Genomic DNA, 18022 nt, shown 5'->3' on the forward strand with positions numbered 1-18022 from the left:
TTCAGTAAAACACAGCGGTAGCACGCTGTAAGTGCGGCATTTTGGGATGAAGTCGAGGGCTGCATAAATCCGATCTAGGCGTGCGTGGCTTGTCCCCTGGAAATGAGTATACTTCACTGCCTGTCCACTCTCTAGGACTTCGGCCACGTCGACTAATTCGGCTGCGGTAACAATATCGGCTAATAAATCTGTGCTCTTATCTCGGAAAGCCGTGCCGCTGGTTTTGTCTGTAGAATTCAGTACACAGTTATAGTCCCCCAAAATAATGAGGCATTTCTCAGGGTCCACATATTGCTGAACCATAGCGAAAAAATGATATCTCTCATCCACTGGATTTGGTGCGTATATGCAAATAATCCGATATTCCCTTTGACAATAACTAAAATCACAAATAACGAATCTTCCAGAGGACCTTGATGTGATGCTCTGCACAGTAAGACCCGGTAACGTTTTGACAAAGAGTACGCATCCTGCCGACAATCCAACAGCGTGGCTAACCACAGCGTAGTACCTTGAGGTAAAACGCAGCACCATGCTCCCAGTCTCCTCTTCTCCCTCGACTTTTGTCTCCTGAACAGCTAGTACGTCAATGTCATAATCTGTTATCAGCCGATGATACTATTGACTTTGTTTTCGTTTGCTCGCTAGTCCTCCGACATTCAACGTGGCTACACTTGGAGACGGTTCAGGTGCCATTGTTGCTCTATGAGGTAGACCCAGGAGCATGGTGCTTACCTTTAACGTCTAGCAAACCGCTAGACGCCTTCGGAGCCGCCCGACTGGCCGGTCTCGCTTTTCGGCGGGGGTGGCTTGTCGACAGGTTTTCTTTCCGCTGCGAAGTTAGGTCGCGGCTTGAAGGACGGCCGCCGTCCCTGCACCGCTTTCACAGGCGGCTCGTCAACACTGCTTGCATACGGCATGTCGTCGAGATCGCCGGCTGCGTCGTGGAGGCGTTTAGTAGCAGTTCCGGAACCCACTGAACTGACATTGCCATTGCCTGGGAGTTCCTGACAATTCACTGCTGCTGGCTGCTGCGCTTGACTGGATCCATCTTTGTTGATGTCCGACTCTGCCGATGATGGGTTTTCCACCATTTCACTTGTCCTGTCCGTGCTTTTATCCTGGGCTCCTTCGCTAAGGAGAGGCATTTCCGTTCTCGAAGAAGTCGCTATCTCACCAGTCCCCTCCGCAGCGTCCTCCGCCTCAGCCTCGTCAATGAGGTGCTCGGTGTCATCACTCGCCGCCGTTCTCGTTGCCGCGGCGTAGGTACGGACGCACTGCGAGTCCTCATGCCCAAATCGCCTGCAGATCGAGCAACGCGGCACCTTGCACTCTCTTCTCACGTGGACCGAGCCATGGCATCGCAGGCACTGCATCGGGCGACCAGGTGCGACAGCTAGTGCCAGTTCACCACCGACCCGCAACTGGTGCGACAGGTCTTCTATTTTCATGTTGTTCTTCAACTTCAAAAGCACTGACCTCGTTGTGGAGCCCTTGCCACTCACACCCTGCACTCGCCAGCGCTCTCGTCTGACATCAATTACAGTCCCAAAGGCCGCAAGTGCGGACCGGACGTCCTCGTCCGCCACTCCATGCAATAGCCAGTGAAGCTTCAGCTTCACCTCCTGTTCCTGCGGGTCGATGATGACACAGCGTCGCCTCTTCACCATTAGCTCCTTCACGCCAAGCAGCCGTTTTGTAGCCTCGGCCCCATTAAGGGTGACTGCCCAAACGTGGTTAACCTGGTAGGCTCCCAGGGCCACTACATCCGGCAGTAAGCCTGTAGGCACGAGAGCATCTCGTAAATCTTCAACCCTGTAGGGCCTTGCTCGCACGTCGCCGTGCAAAAACACGGTGTCCTGAACGATACGTCCGGTTGGCAGCTGAGGCAGAATAAGCTGATAATCGCTGTCTTCGCTATCTGAGATCCTGTTTCCGCGGCCGGTAAAAGCCGCAATCGCCGCTCGGTCGGAGCACATGATTCCGCGTCCGTACACGGCGGTGGCCGGAAGTAGAATGACTGAGCTATCCTTTCTACACATAACGAACACATTTTACACATAAAGAACATTATCCCGCCCCCCCCCCCCCCCACACACACACACACACACACACACACACACACACACACACACACACACACACACACACACACACACACACACACACACACACACACACACACACACACACACACACACACACACACACACACACACACACACACACACACACACACACACACACACACACACACACACACACACACACACACACACACACACACACACACACACACACACACACACACACACACACACACACACACACACACACACACACACACACACACACACACACACACACACACACAATATTACGCGACAAATACACAATAGGGGTTAAAACCACGCGATTTGGGCTGCGTGATCCATTACAAATCAGTCATTTGGAGCAACACTTCCATTCTCGGAAGCCACTCAGGCACTTCGCCTTGTGTCTTGAGAACTTCAGTAACACTCGCAATGGCTTCGCATCAACGTCTGCATGCCTGAAAGCCATTCTGGATCGCCAGATACTTTGCAGGCCCAATAACATGATCATGTCCATGGGCTACCGACTGAGCTATCCGGGCTGCCCTCGCAAGTCATCAACATAAATTGTTGATGGAACAAATTCTTAGAACAGAAAAAAGAGACTACGCCAGAAGAGGGGCTCGAACCCTCGACCGTTAGGTTAAAAGCATAATGCTCAACCGACTGAGCTAACCTGGCTTTTTTTTTTCTTTATTGCCTGACTTCGGCACAATACACAAAACCACTAACAGGGCACAATGAGAATTCATTAGTACAACAATCAGCCAGGTGGGTTGTGGCGTCGTCATGCTAAAATTATCTTAGGGTCACTAATGGCTCCAATCTTCCGAGCCACTCGGGAGCTTCAGGAGCAAGTTTCTGAATTTCAATATATCTATTCATGCCTTCCCGAAAATAGATCCGTGCTGGCCGTGCGTCAGGATCGCAATGGTATCCTGCCATTCTCGAGCGCCAAATACAGTGGAGGGCCATTAGCATAATAAGGTCAAATGGCACCCCATCCTCATTCTCTACTAGCAAGTACCTAATACCGTGCGAGTCTAATGGAAATTCCTTTTTTAAAGTCCTTTGTAAAATATCCCAAAAGTATACCCCTTCCCAACAAAGTAGGAAAACGTGGTCTATAGTTTCTGGCTGTTTACAAATTAAGCAATGCGAACCCCAAGGTAAAAATAAATTCTTCCCTTCCAAAAACTTCTTTACTGGCAGTGTTTCCGTGTGTAACTTAAAGAAAAATGTTTTTGCATTTGACGGCACCTGCATCGCCTTCACCCGCTTAAGTACGTCGCGTCCTGGTCCTCCACTGTATAAGGCCCTGTACATTGGTATGGGAAGAACTACGTCACACAAATCCTTGTACAGCTTCTTCCTGCTAACACAAGATAAATATTCATAAGAAAATCGAACAGACAGGAATCGCACACTAGGGACACCTTCTCTAAAATACCCAAAAATGCGTCCCGATACACTTTCGGTCGAGACAACAAAGTCCGGCAGTGCATTTTCGAGCCTTAATTGGCACACAGTACGCAAAAATGGATCTTAACCTGGCTGCCCTCGGAAGTCATCAACATGAATTGTTGATGGGACAAATTCGAACAGAAAAAAAAAAAAAAAGACTACGCCCGAAGAGGGGCTCGAACCGTCAACCGTTAGGCTAAAAGCCTTACGCTCTACCGGCTGAGCTATCCGTGCTTAGTTTTTTTTTTTTTTTTTTTTTTTTTTTTTTTTTTTTTTTTTACCGGGCTTATGACAAGTACAAAACACAAAATCAAATACTCGCTAGCGAGCTTTTGTCTCATCACCAATGTGTCGCCAATCCTTCGGCTGACACATGTGATTTGAAATTGTTTGATGCCACCCAACTGGTCAAGTATATTGCCCATTCCGGTGGATCAGGTTCGCTTTTGTACACCTCTCGGGTATACGTCACGCTCTCGACGAAATTTTCTCTAAAAGGTCACGTATTGACGTCCGCATGACGCAATTGCTTCCTAGTCTTCCATATATTTTGGACGCTAAGGAGCATTATCATATCGTATGGAGTTTCTTTAAACTGGCAGGAAGCGTATACCGTAGGGATTTATTGGGAGTTCCGTTTTTATTGTTCTTTGAAGAACATCCCAATGAAGTATCGGGTCCCAGCAGTCTATAAAGACATGCTCAACAGTTTCGGGTTTCTTGCAGAGAAAGCAATTGGTTGTCCACGGGACAATTATTCCTTTTTTTTTTCAGCCAAACTTTGACTGGAAGCGTTCCGGTATGTAATTTGAAGAAAAACGACTCTGTCGTAGGCTTAACTGGCATCCTCTTTACTCTCTTCAAGACGTCCTGGCCTGGGCCTATACAGAACGGTACAGAGGCACAGGTAGCATAATGTCAATAAGGTCTGTGTACAGTTTGCGCCTTGAAACTGAAGAAAGATATTCCATTGAAAATCGGACACTGAGCATTCTAAATGCAAGAACAACCTCACGTAAGTAACCAGAGATCGTGGTACAGGGATCTAAAAATGACGTCACAATGAATTGTGGTAGCGTATTGCACATTATTATTTGTAAAACAATTCGCAAAAACGGGTCTTGCTGGTCTCGAAGATATAGAAACCGAGATACTATCTCGTTTAAAAACAAATGAACGAGACCAAGGCCTCCGTATCTAACAGGCCGAAACAAATTTGTGCGATTGTTCTTTCCCATATGGAGGACCAAATAAACATAGAAAAAATGTGATGCACTTTCTGTACATAGATCCGTGACGTAGATAAGACACTCATGATATACGATATTTTAGAAAGCAAGGAAACATTACAGATGCCAGCCGACGCAAACATAGATAAATCTCTTCCTTGACATCCTTCCGCTTTTTCCCGTACTCGGTTGGTTTGCTCTGCCCACTGTCGCTCAGTGTCACGATAACAGCAAAGCGGCACGCCAAGGTACTTAGTAGGTAATTCCGCCCACTTCATGAAAGCGAAATACTCGGGTTTATTGTCCCATTGTCCGTGCCAAAAGCCTGAGCTTTTTCCCCAATTAATTTGGAAGCCTGTCTGTTTACAATATTTCCCCGTAATGGTAACAACTTGCCGAACGCTGTCTTTATCTGAACAAAAGACGGCAATATCATCTGCATACGCTATAAATTTAACATGGGCGTCGTAAAGCTTAAAACCGATCACCTTATCGCTGTGAAGCAAAGCTAAACATATTGGTTCGAGGTAGATTCCAAATAGCAGGGGCGACAGCGCGCAGCCCTGTCTTGCCAACGAGCGCATTGGCACGCTTTCAGTAAGATTATCATTTACAATCACACGTGTCGTGCAACATGCGTATGACATCTTAACGATGACTCGACCTGCGTTGGTGTGCTCACGGATAAAAAATAAAACCGCGCGTGAAACGCGGTCAAAAGCTTTTGCCAAGTCGAGTTGCAGCATAGCAATACGGCCTTCAGAAGCATCGCAACATTCCAGAACATTACGGGCAACATGAATATTTGTAGCTATTGTGCGGCCTTTGATTCCACAAGTTTGGTGTGGGCCTACCAAAAGCTTTATTACGGTTTGTAGTCGGTTTGCCAAGACTTTAGTGTAGATTTTGTAGTCGGTGTTGGTGAGGCTAATTGGACGGTACGACCCCACCAGCGACCGCTGCTCGGGATCATCAGTTTTGGGTATCAAGGTAATATGGGAAGCGCCAAAGGACAGTGGCACTCTTTGCTTTTCATACGCTTCAGAGATCACACGGTGTAACAGAAGGGCCACTGGTGTTCTAAAAGCCTTGTAAAAATTCGCAGTTAACCCATCCAGTCCAGGGGCTTTACCAGATTGTAAGCCATCGATTGCACTTTCAATTTCGCTAACACTAATTGGTTCTTCAAGTCGCGCTTTTGTCTCATCACCAAGCGATGGCATAAGCGGTAAAAAATCTTTTTCAAAGCCGTCTTGAACATCTCTTTCATGGCCTAACAACTTGCTGAAATATTCACAAAAGCTTGCTTTATGATTTTACTGTATGAAATTACCTCGCCTTGGTATCGTATCTGTTTTAATTTCTTTTTTGGCACGCGTATTTTTTTCTCGTCCGATAAGGCGCGTTTTGTCGGCGTTTCGCCTGCCCACAGCTTTTGAGCTCGCACTCTTATCACCGCCGCTTTGTACTTGTTCGTGTCAATCTGTTGCAAGCGGCTCTTTAGCTCTCTCATTTCCTTCGAACAGCTTCCTGGCTTATCGCTTTCAATGCCCAAAAGAAATTTAAGGTGTTCATGTAATTGCTTTTCTTCCATGTTGTGATTGAACTTATTGATACAGCTTCTCTCAATAGCTTTTATTTTTACGCGCTACTTGAATTCATCCCATTCGGCAACAGCGTTTGCCGAATTGACCTGAATTATTTCATTTATTTGTTCATCTACGTAGTTAATAAATTCTTCGTCCTCTAAAAGCTTGTCATTCTGCTTCCATAGAACCCAGCTAAATTTCGGTTTTTTCTTCCTTGTTCCGACAGTTGCTATTATTAGGCAATGGTCACTAAACTGTATAGGTACGACCTCATATTTGGTACATAGCGGCGAAAGCTCGACAGAAGCATATATTCTGTCAAGTCTTGCATGACTTTCATTCTGAAAATGCGTAAATAGTGGACGAATACCATCTGTTAGAGCACCCCGCGGGGGTGGCGCAGTGGCTACGGCGCTCGATTACTGTTCCCAAGGACGCGGGATCGTATTCCGGCCTCGGCGGCCGTTTTTCGATGGAGGCGAAAAGCAAGGCGCCCGTGGGCTGTGCGATGTCAGTGTATGTTAAAGAACCCCAGGTGGTCGAAATTTCCGGAGTCCTCCACTACGGCGTCTCTCATAGCCTGAGTTGCTTTGAGACGTTAAACCCCAAACCAAACCATCTGTTAGAGCTGCCCCCACACCTTCTAAATTGCATTCGTGTAAAATCCGATTAAGCGCTAACGCATTCTTGTCCCTAACAGGCAGTTTTTTAGGCGATCAGCAGCGCTACAGACACAGTTAAAATCTCCTAACAGGATTACTTTCTTGTCGCATGAAAGATACTGATAAAGATTATCAAAAAACACTGCGCGATCAGCCTCAACGTTTGGCGCATAAACACAGACTGCTCGCCAGTTGCACGTAAGGAAGAAAAAGTCTACAACAAGAAAACTCCCATTTTCACAAATGACGACAGATTATGGGACAACTGTTATGTCGTTGCGAATAAAAAAAACGCAACCACCTGATGTACCAAGAGCATGGCAAACACATACGTTGTAGCGGGTCTGAAAGGGCGCCATCATACGATCCGTTCGCTCAACACTTACGATCTTTGTTTCTTGGACGGCTATTAGGTCAAGTTCCTTTTCCAAGACAAGTCTCTTAAGCTGGTACTGTCTTTTTCTTGCTCCCAGTCCTCTTACGTTTAATGTGGCAATACATAGCACTATCTTATTGCTAGGAGCCATGTTTTAGTTTGAATATTGGAACGTATGGTGACGGCCTTTGCTGGAAAAAAAAAATATTTGGAGGACGCTTAAGCTTCGCCTTCAAGAGTGGAACGCGATAGAGTTATTGCATCTCGTTCGCACCGCCCACTCATTCGCTCGGTATGCTTTTGAGTCCCGAAGGGGAGAAGCAGGTGAGCGAAAATAGTGATCTAAAGAAAGGAAAGATGCTTGATTCTACAACCCGTGAGGGTGCACGGCGAAACGTCAGGGGCGAGTGGCGCGCCACGTGTCGGGGCAGCGCCGCACATTGCGAGGAGGGGTTCTTCTGTGTTTGCCGCAAGATGGCTCTGCATGTGCGCAGAGCGCAGAAGAAATTTAGCGGAAACGTACTTCGCTACTCGTGTAACTGCGACTTCTGTAAGTAACATGCTCATAATTGCCGATATACACCGCAGTATAACGTTCTACGGCACGTTTCTAAGGCAACACCGCATTCACTAGAAGCGCTTTTTTACCGCTTTCAAGCATCGAACTCGTGGCTGAGGATTCTGCTTCCGGCCACGCCAGTGAACGGACGCAGGATGCAGGGCTCCTCAGGAGAAGCTTCAGCGGCCATGTCAGGCCGCGGTAACAGGATTTCTGAACAGGACAATACTTACCAGGTTGTTTTGCCTGCACTGCCAACAGGTCGGTTTGTTTTGAATACCGTTTTTTGCACGCCGATATCAGGGCCCGTCCGTACCGGGTGGAAGATTTCCGGGATGCGTTAGCGCAGCACTCGCTAATACCCGATGTTATCGCAATGGGGGCGTATCGGATGAGCCACGTCTGGGCCGTCACTCTCAAGGATGCTGAAGCAGTGACCAAGATTGTGAGTGTTGGTCAGCTTTGTGTGAAAAACGGTCGCTGCTTGGTGATAGACACGGCGAACCAGGACGTGCGGCTGAAACTTCACTGGCTGCTACACAACGTGCCAGACGAGGATGTTCGTGCTGCCTTTGCGCCGTACGGAAAGGTATCCGAAGTTACACGGGAGCGCTGGCAAGTTAAAGGTATGTTAGAAAAGGGCTCAACTACTAGACTCGTCACGTTGAAGCTGAAAGCTGGCATGAAGCTCGACGACCTGCCGCATCAGCTGAATGTTAGCGGTGAGCTTGCGCTCGTTATTGTGCCAGGCAGACGCCCGTTGTGCTTACGCTGTCGGAGTACGGGTCACATCCGCAAAGAGTGCCGGGTTCCTCGCTGCGGAACCTGTCGACGGTTCGGGCATGAAGACAGCCAGTGTGCTCGTACCTACGCTAGCATTGCCGGACCTGGGACCAGCGAAGACTCGTCGGAGTTAATAATGGACGAGGTGGATGCGGAGGAGGCTGCTGACATTAGAGGTCAGTCAACAAAACAGGGTGCGCCATCCATGACTGTTTTAACAAAGCATAAGGTGACGGTGCCCAGTCAAGAGAATGAAACTCGGCAAGCCTTGCAAGATCCGTCACAGGACCATGAAGGCGCGTCAAAGGAAGCATCAGAAGATGTAATCAATTTTTCTGACGCTGAGCAGCATCTCAGTACTGAGCCTCCCTGTACTGATGCCATGGAGGTTGGGCCGGAGACAGCAGCCTTTATTGCCGCGAAACGTCCACACGAGGAAAGCGTCGAGGGGACTCAGCTGCCAGGCGGTGTTTGTGGTGCGCCGCCGCCGAAAACTTCGGGCATCCGAAGAGCAACGTTAAGACCGAAGCCGAACTTCTCGGCCGACACGCGGCAGGCGGGGAAACCGCCTCCGTAGTTTTTGCGGCGTCCTGAACGATTTGTGGGTCGGCTGTCTACCGACCAGCGTCAGGAACATTCTGCAACCAAGCGGGGCGTGTGGAAAAAAAATGACAGACGGTGCTTAGACTTCATTTGAATGCAGCCCGACGTTCTGCTGGGAGGACAATATATCCACACATATGGCGCTGCTCTTCAGAAGCGGAGGCCACGCAAACATGAAGGTAGGCACCATGCGGGTACGGGCGTCCCTTTCTAACACATGACTCTCAAGCTTAATTCGGCGTTACACGTAGCTACTTTGAATGTCAGAGGCCTGGGAGCGAGAAGGCGACAATGCCAGCTCAGTCGCCTCCTTGTGGATAATGATATAGGTGTAGCAGCTGTGCAAGAGTCAAAGATTGAGAGCCAAGAAAGCACCGACCGTATGGTGGCTTCTTTTCAAACAAACTTTTATGTGTGTGTATGCCATCACGTTGGTGTATCGGGTGGATGCCTTTTATTTATACGTAGCACGCTGGGAGTAAGCGTAGAGTTCGTTTTTGCCTGTCCAAGTGGTCGACTTTAAGTTACTGATTTTACCTACTGTAATTTATGCTGGCGTGTTGTGTGTGTGTATGCTCCCAATTCAGAATGCGAACGTGAATTGTTTTTTGTGTCTATTGAATTGTGGTTGAAAGTCGACAAAATCTTGCTTGTACTTGGCGATTACAACTGTGTGTGCGCAGCTGTGGACCGAGCGGCGAAGTGTAAACCTCGAAGAGACAGAAGCTCTGAGCTGTTGAATGCACTTGTGCATGAATACGGCCTTCAGGATGTTGGTCGTGTGTTCTCCACTGGAAAGCAGCCAGAGTTCACGCACTTTCAGCGAGGTAGCCATGCTAGATTGGACAGGGTGTATGCCTCGGTTGATCTTGTTTCCCTATGTACTGAATATGAGGTCAAACCTGTGTCTTTCAGTGATCATTGTCTCGTGAGTGCAGTGTTCGGTAGGGCAGGAAAGAAATCGCGCTTTAACTGGCATTTATGGAAACTGAATGCCAAACTCCTCGCCGATGAAGAGTTCCTTACGGAAGTTAAGACCGAGTTTGAAAATCGTCTGGCTATGCGACCAGTAAGTTTTGCAGCGGAATGAGACAGCTTCAAAGTGTGGGTCAAATTGAAATCCATAGAAAAGAGCAGTAAGGTGCGGCATAAAGAGAAAGAAAGAGAACTGAATGAACAACTTCAGTTTTTTTTTTGAGCATGGAAAGTACTGTGCCAGGGCATTTCGCCAGTAAAATAAGAGAGATTAAAAGTGACCTGGAAACAATCGACAGCGAAAGATACACAGCGGCTGTCATACGTGCAAGGGCTGAAAACCTTTGGGCTGGAGAAGTGCCGTCAAAACGAGCGCTAGAAGACGAAAAAAGATACGCCTGCCAGAAAGAAATAAGGTGTATAAGGTATGCCGGCCATATCACTGAAGATGCTAAAGATATTCAGCGCGCGGTAGCAGAGCACTTTGAAGAACTGCTTAGCGCTAAGCTTGAGACTGTAGGCGGCTTTCAAACAGATTTTCTAAGACTGATGCCTGCACTGGATGACGAAAGTAAAGCGCGCCTAGAAACACCGATAACGTTGCAGGAGATAGAATCTGCAATAGATGACCTGACACCTGGGAAAGCCCCTGGGCCTGATGGTCTAAGCGCTGCCTTCTTTAAAACTTTTCGGCAGTATGCAGCTCAGTTTATGCTGGATGCAATCACTGAAGCTTATGAACGTAATACTGTTCCATTGTCTTTCTCTACATCGCACACTGTGCTAATACCCAAGACAGATGATGCGGAGAAACAACTGTTGGTGGGGTCATGTCGACCGATTAGCCTCACCAATGTTGACTGCAAGGTGTACATGAAGGTTTTAGCCAAAAGACTGCAAAGCGTAATAAAAAAATTGGTTGGGCCTCATCAAACGTGCGGCATCAAGGGTCGATCCATTGCCACGAATATACACGTCGCAAGAACCGTAGTAGAATGTGTTGATGCACTCGGTGGTCAGATAGCCATGATGCAATTAGATTTGGCGAAAGCCTTTGACCGTGTTTCTCACGAAATTGTTTTTTTCCATTTTGGAGCATTCTAACCTTGGTGAAGTCATAGTGGAGGGTGTTAAAATGGCTTATGCGAACTGCACGACCCGTATTATAGTAAATGGTGAACTGACTAACAGCATCACAGTACGGTTATCAGTAAGGCAGGGCTGCCCGCTCTCACCCCTGCTTTTTGCATTGTATTTAGAGCCACTTTGCTTGGCTATCATTGATAGCGATTGCATTTTAGGATTCAAGCTGCAATCAGCACACGTGAAAATGCTAGCATACGCTGATGACATTGCAGTCTTTTGTGCAACCAGAAAGAGCATCTGTGAAGTCACGGGTGTCGTCCAAACATTAGTGATCAAACCGGATGTAAAATCAACTGGAAGAAAACCTCTGGGTTTTGGCACGGTGATTGGAACGTGACACCTGATTTCTTCTGTAAGCTGCGATGGTCTGCTCTCCCAACGCGATATCTAGGCGTGCCTTTAGATTGTTATCGAGATGCCAACGTGCACTGGACGGAAGAAACATCCAGAGCGAAAGAAAAAGCGGATGCGTAGCAAGGAAGGCAACTCTCAATGTTTTCGCGCGCTTCTATTTGCAATGTTTTTCTTATTTCGAGGCTGTGGTACCTCATAAATGTGGTGTGTCTCACGAACCTCAATTCAGAAAATGCACCGCGTTTTTGCTGTTTTTATTTGGGCATCCACATGGGAAAAAACCGCCCGGACGAATTTGTTTATTTCTGTTAAAAGGGGCGGGCTTGGCCTTGCACATCTGTTCTTGCGTCAGGTGGTTTCGCGATTAATATTCCTCCGTGATCAAAAAGATACCTTTCTAAGAACTGTGATGTAAGTGCGATTGCAGAGGCTGCTCCCTGAATGGATTGTGTCATGTGAAAACATGCCTGGTACTGTGACTGGATACCTGCGCGAGGTTGTCTTTTCGTGCAAGTTGCTGGAAGTGCGGTTTTCTTTTGATTACCTTTTCAATGTTCCCAGGAAAAAACTGTATAAAGATCTCATTGACGTGATGCTGCCGGTGCCTTTTTACCGGGCATTGCACTATGGAGGCCCAGGGCAGGACGTTTTGAAAAGAGTTAAGAAGATGCCCGTGAGGCCATCTGCTAAAACGTTCCTTTTCAAACTTCACTCTAATACGCTCCCTGTTAAAACCTGGCTGAATGAAAAAGGTATCTTCGTCCCATGGACAACAAATTGCCTGTTGTGCAAAAAACCGGAGACAATTGAACACGTTTTCTTACAGTGTTGGGATGCTGTCTTTCTATGGGACGTCCTCCAAAGGAAAATTAAAAAGGAGCTTCCCTTAACTCCGTACGGTATCAGATTCCTACCAGTGCAGAACGATGATGCACCTTCTGATTTAATTATGCTTCTTGGCCTCCATAGTTTGTGGAAAACACGAATGCAGTTTCGACATGCAGATATAGAGACACGATCTGCGCGTGAAAACTTTATTGAAAGTGCTGTATATATATGCGACACTTTCAGGATGCAGCAGGATCCACCACAATGGCAATGACTGTTTGATGAGTTGGTGCACCTGAAAAGATTTTAGCCGCGTACGCGTTAGCTTAAGTGTAGTTGACGTGTTTTATCATGTGTATTTTGTTTTGTGTTTCACGGCAATAAAAAAAAGAACTCGTGGCTGAGTGGTACCTTCTCCGTCTCACACTCCGGAGACCCTGGTTCGATGCCCACCCAGCCCATCTTGGAAGTTGCTTTCTATTTATGAAGTGCATGCCGGGATTTATCGCTCACGGCCAACGCCGCCGACGACATCGGCTTTTCTGCGACACGAGCTCCTTAACGCTACCGAGTTAATAAAAATAAAAAGAAACGTAGTTGCATATGCTCTTCGTGATACAGACACATAGTTGCACCAGACAGTAGCTAGAAAAGGTCCTCACAAAGTCCCCTCAGCACTTTGCAACGCAGCCAGCACCAATGCACAGGTTCACGATAGTTACGGTGGCGGTTATCCCGCCGACCGTGTATCAGGCGGGATGTTGAGGCGCGGCTCAAACCTCGACGGTCTGGTCGGAGCCGCTTTTCGTGGCGGTTCATCTCCAGTGCTGTTTCCTGGCGTCCCCGATTCGTCACTTGTTGCATCCCGTGGACAATTTCCCGCTAGACTACCGGCTGCATCTTCCATGACGTTCATGGTTTCACCTCGTGTGATGAATGTTCAGCAAGTGGCCTGTCCTTTCCTTCTTTTGAGGTTGTTTCGTCGGCAGAAACTACCGTCTGCTGAGTCTCGGTTGAATTATTCATTTCAGGGGTCGTCTTCTGCTCAGATCCTGAGCAGCTGACTGTGTTTCGTCCACATCAGTTACATTGTTTGCTGCCTCTTCAGATTCCATCGTCCTTGAGCAGATCGGATGTATCCATTCTGCTCACGGGGCCTGCAGCGCTGGCATATGTGCGGGTGCACTGGATCTGTTCGGGTCCATACCTTCGGCAAGCACCGCAACGTGGTACTTTGCACTGTCGTCGGATGTGACCAGTAGAATGGCACCGGAGGAAGAGTGGCGGTCGCCCCAATACAACCACAAGTGCCAACACGCCTGCAATAATGACTTGGTGCGGAAGGTCGTCCAGTTTCATCCCTGGCTTGAGCTTGAGGGACACCAACCTCGTAGTCGAGCCTTTATCGGCGACACCTTGAACGCGCCACCGCTCTCTCGTGACATCACTGACTGTCCCGTATGGCGCAAAAGCTAGCCTCACGTCTTCGTCAGTCACGCCATGAAGAATCCAGTGCAATTTCTTACGCCCGCATTGGTTCACCGGGTCAATAACAAGGCACCGATGCTCTTTAACCTTCAGCTCATCATCATCATCATTATCATCATCATCAGCCAGACTATACCCACTGCCGGACAAAGGCCTCTCCCATATTTCTCCACTTAACCCGGTTCTGTGCTAGCTGCATCCACTTGACCCCTGTGAACTTCTTAATCTCATCCGCCCACATAACTTTCTGCCGCCCCCTGCTACGCTTTCCTTCCCTTGGAATCCAGTTTGTTACCCTAAGTGACCATCGGTTATCCTCTCTTTGCACTACATGTCCTGCCCATGTCCATTTCTTCTTAATTTCCACTAGAATGTCGGTAACTTGAGTTATTTCTCTGACCCACTCTGCATGCTTCCTATCTCTTAATGTTACCCCTACCGTTTTTCGTTCCATAGCCCTCTGGATTGTCCTCAACTTAAGTAGAACTCTCTTGGTTAGCCTCCACGTTTCAGCCCCATAGGTGAATACAGGTAAGATGCAACTGTTGTATACTTTCCTCTTGAGCGATACCGGTAAGCTGCTAGTCATAATCTGCGAGTGCTCGCCAAATGCGCTCCATCCCAATCTTATTCTTCTTGCTATTTCCTTTTCATGGTCCGGATCTGCGGTTACTACCTGTCCTAAGTAGACATGTTCGCCTACTACTTCCAGTACTTCGCTACCTAATGGAAACTGCTGTTGCTTCCCGAGGCTGTTGAACATTATCTTAGTCTTCTGTATAATGATTTTCAAGCCTACCTTTCTACTTTTCCTGTCTAGGTCATCAATCATTAATTGCAGTTCATCCCCCGAGTTGCTTAGCAAGGCAATGTCATCAGCAAATCGCAGATTACTGAGGTATTCTCCATCTACCCTTATCCCTAACTGCTCCCATTACAAGTCTCTGAATACTTCCTCTAAGCAAGCAGTAAATAGTACTGGGGAGATTGTGTCTCCTTGCCTAACACCTTTCTTTATAGGAATTTTGTTACTTTCTTTATGCTGAACTATTGTTACTGTGCAGCCACTATATATATATTGTCACGTGCCTAGCGCCGCGCGACAGCCTTGTTTGGGGCTGACGACGACGAAGCGGTTGTTTTTGGCACGAGCGACGCGCTGGTGCTGGACTCTGTGACTCTGTGATCGGAACGACAAGCCGACCTTATTCTCTGGACCTCGGCGACGTGTATCTTCACGGCTCCTTGTGACTTCAGTCGTGACACTGGTGGAGGTGCCATAGATGATCCCATCTCCTGCGGACGATCCTACGCGGCCGCCTCTCGTGACCACTCCTGTTCATCGTACCAGCCGACGGCTCCGAGGCTTGCCCCCCGAGGCCTTCGCTCTTGACGAAGAGACCCTAGCTGTGGCAACGACACCGCCAGCCCGCACCATGACTGTCCCTTCCACCCCTTCGTCCTGTCTCATCCTTCAGACCCCACGTACCCTTAAACCATTTCACGGTGAGCAGTTTGAAGACGCCGAGGACTGGCTAGCTCACTACGAAAGGGTCGCGACGTTTAACGGCTGGGACCACGCTGCGAAAATGCGGAACGTCTACTTCTGCCTTGAAGACGCTGCTCGGACATGGTTCGAGAACCGCGAGGCCACATTCTCTACGTGGCCGGCCTTCCGAAGCTAGCTCCTCGGTAGGTACGCCAACAGTGACCGCCGAGAGAATGCCGAGCGTGCCCTAACCTCTCGAGTTCAGCGTCAGAACGAAGGGGCCGCAATGTACGTTGAAGACGTCATGCGCCTTTGCCATCGCGCCGACCTGTCCATGAGTGAGGAGAAGAAGGTGCGGCACCTGATGCACGGCGTCAAAGAACAGCTTTTTTCCGGCCTCGTGCGGAACCCGCCCACCACCGTCGCGGCGTGTCTGGCTGAAGCTGTGACCATGGAGAAACTGCTACAGCAGCGATGCAGCCAGTACGGTCGGCTGCTGAATTGCATCTCCACACTACCGCCGTCTGACCGAACCGACTACAATCCCGGGGCAGATATGAGCTCCCATCGCGACCTCATTCGCACTGTGGTTCGCGAGGAGCTCCAGCAACTTCATGGATCATTACTCCTGGTGCAGCTTCCCTGGCCAGCATCATTCGTGAGGAGGTCCGGAACGCACTCACGCCACCGACAAGTACAGTCGTTCCACCACCACCCCCGGGCCCCACCCAGCGGATGACTTATGCTGATGTCACACGCCGCCCAGCCCTGCTACCTACCCCTTCGCCGTACACGCAACCTCAGGTCGCTGTGCACGCTGCGGAACCGCTGCCCCTTTGGGCAGATCGGCGCCAGGCGCCCCGGAAGACTGATCTCTGGCGCGCTCCAGATAACCGCCCTCTCTGCTACCACTGTGGCGAGGCAGGTCACCTCTACCGGCAGTGCCCTTATCGTCAAGAGGATTTTCCCCCGACAGCCCTCGTCCACGGCTTGGTCAGCGGCCTCAGGACATCGCCGAGTACGTCACCCGCCAGCGTAGTCTGCCACATTCTGCTCGTCGCGAGTCGCGCTCGCCTTCGCTTCGTCGCTCTTCGCCTTCTGGGCCACGGTATACCGCTGGACGCCATGGTTCCTCGAGCCCTCATCGGGAAAACTAGCTCCGGCGACCTTTGGGGGCGAGGCCGCCGCACACCGATTCGCCGTAAAGCTTCCACCGCCGCACCGCTCGATTCGCCCCGACGTCGAACGCCGAATTCCTGTCCAGTTTTCGCCGCACAGACCAGATCGCCCCGACGTCGTCCGCATCGCCAACCAGTTATCACCGCCGTGTCGCTTAAATCGCCCCGACGCAGACCACACAACTGCCGCCCAGCTTCCGTCGCCGCACCACTTGCTTCACTCCGACCTGCCATCGACATTGAATTGTCCCGACGCCGACCACCCAACCGCCGTCCAGCTTCCGCCGCCACATCGCTCACTTAACTCCGAACCGACGTCGACAGGCCTTGGTCTTGGCCGGCTCTCCCTGGACATCCCTATTATCGTCGACACGAAGGAGGTCAGCGCTTTAGTTGATACGGGAGCCGATTATTCTATCCTTAGCGGGCGGCTTACAAGGACACTGAAAAAGGTGATGACGCCATTTAGCGGACCAGACATACGGACGGCAGGCGGACATGTGGTTGCACCACTGGGCATGTGTACAGCCCGGGTTACGGTGCGAGGCTGCACATGTTGCGACTTTTCTTGTTCTACGCGAATGCTCTCGTGATGTTATTGGCATCGACTTCCTTCGTGAGCACGGTGCCACTATAGATCTACCGAACCACTTGGTGACGTTTTCCGCCAAACTGGCAATTGAAAGGCATGAGTACCGCGGGTCCCACTCCACGCTGCGAGTCGCCGATGATAGCCTCACAGTGCCACCACGCGCCAGCATCCTCGCCAGAGTTACTTGTGAGGAGCCACATCACGGCCTCCGGGTTGTTGAGCCTAATGTTTCCCTCTCACTCGCCTTGGGAGTTTCTGTGGCAAGAGGTCTTCGTTTCCTTTCGTGGAAGAGAGACGGAGGTGCTTGTCACCAATTTCTCCAATGAACATCGACATCTGTTCCGTGGCACTGTCATCGATTACGTCGACCATCTGCACGAAGTCGCCGAATGTTTTGCTTCAGAGGAAGCTACGCCTAGCACTGAACCGGATGATGCCATACACACTGTCGACATCAATTCTAGCCTTTCCTCCGTTGAAAAGAGGCAACTCCAAGATCTATTGCTGGAGTTTCGTGTGTGCTTCACGTCTTCATCTAAAGTGCAGCAAACGTCGGTCATTAAACACCGGATTATCACGCATGAAGGCACTCGACCCATCCATCAGCACCCCTA

The 18022-nt window shown here is 49.3% G+C and overlaps 1 non-coding gene across 1 annotated transcript; it reads right to left on the minus strand.

Annotated features, from left to right (window-relative positions):
• Positions 1-2701: 2701 nt before the first annotated feature.
• Positions 2702-2774, minus strand: TRNAK-UUU (transfer RNA lysine (anticodon UUU)). Its single transcript has one exon. It is a non-coding gene; the product is annotated as a tRNA-Lys (tRNA).
• Between the last annotated feature and the right edge of the window lie 15248 nt (positions 2775-18022).

This window comes from Amblyomma maculatum, chromosome 7 (assembly GCF_055883805.1).
Source record: "Amblyomma maculatum isolate TAMU_Amacu chromosome 7, ASM5588380v1, whole genome shotgun sequence".
In the NCBI taxonomy this organism is placed as follows: domain Eukaryota; kingdom Metazoa; phylum Arthropoda; class Arachnida; order Ixodida; family Ixodidae; genus Amblyomma; species Amblyomma maculatum.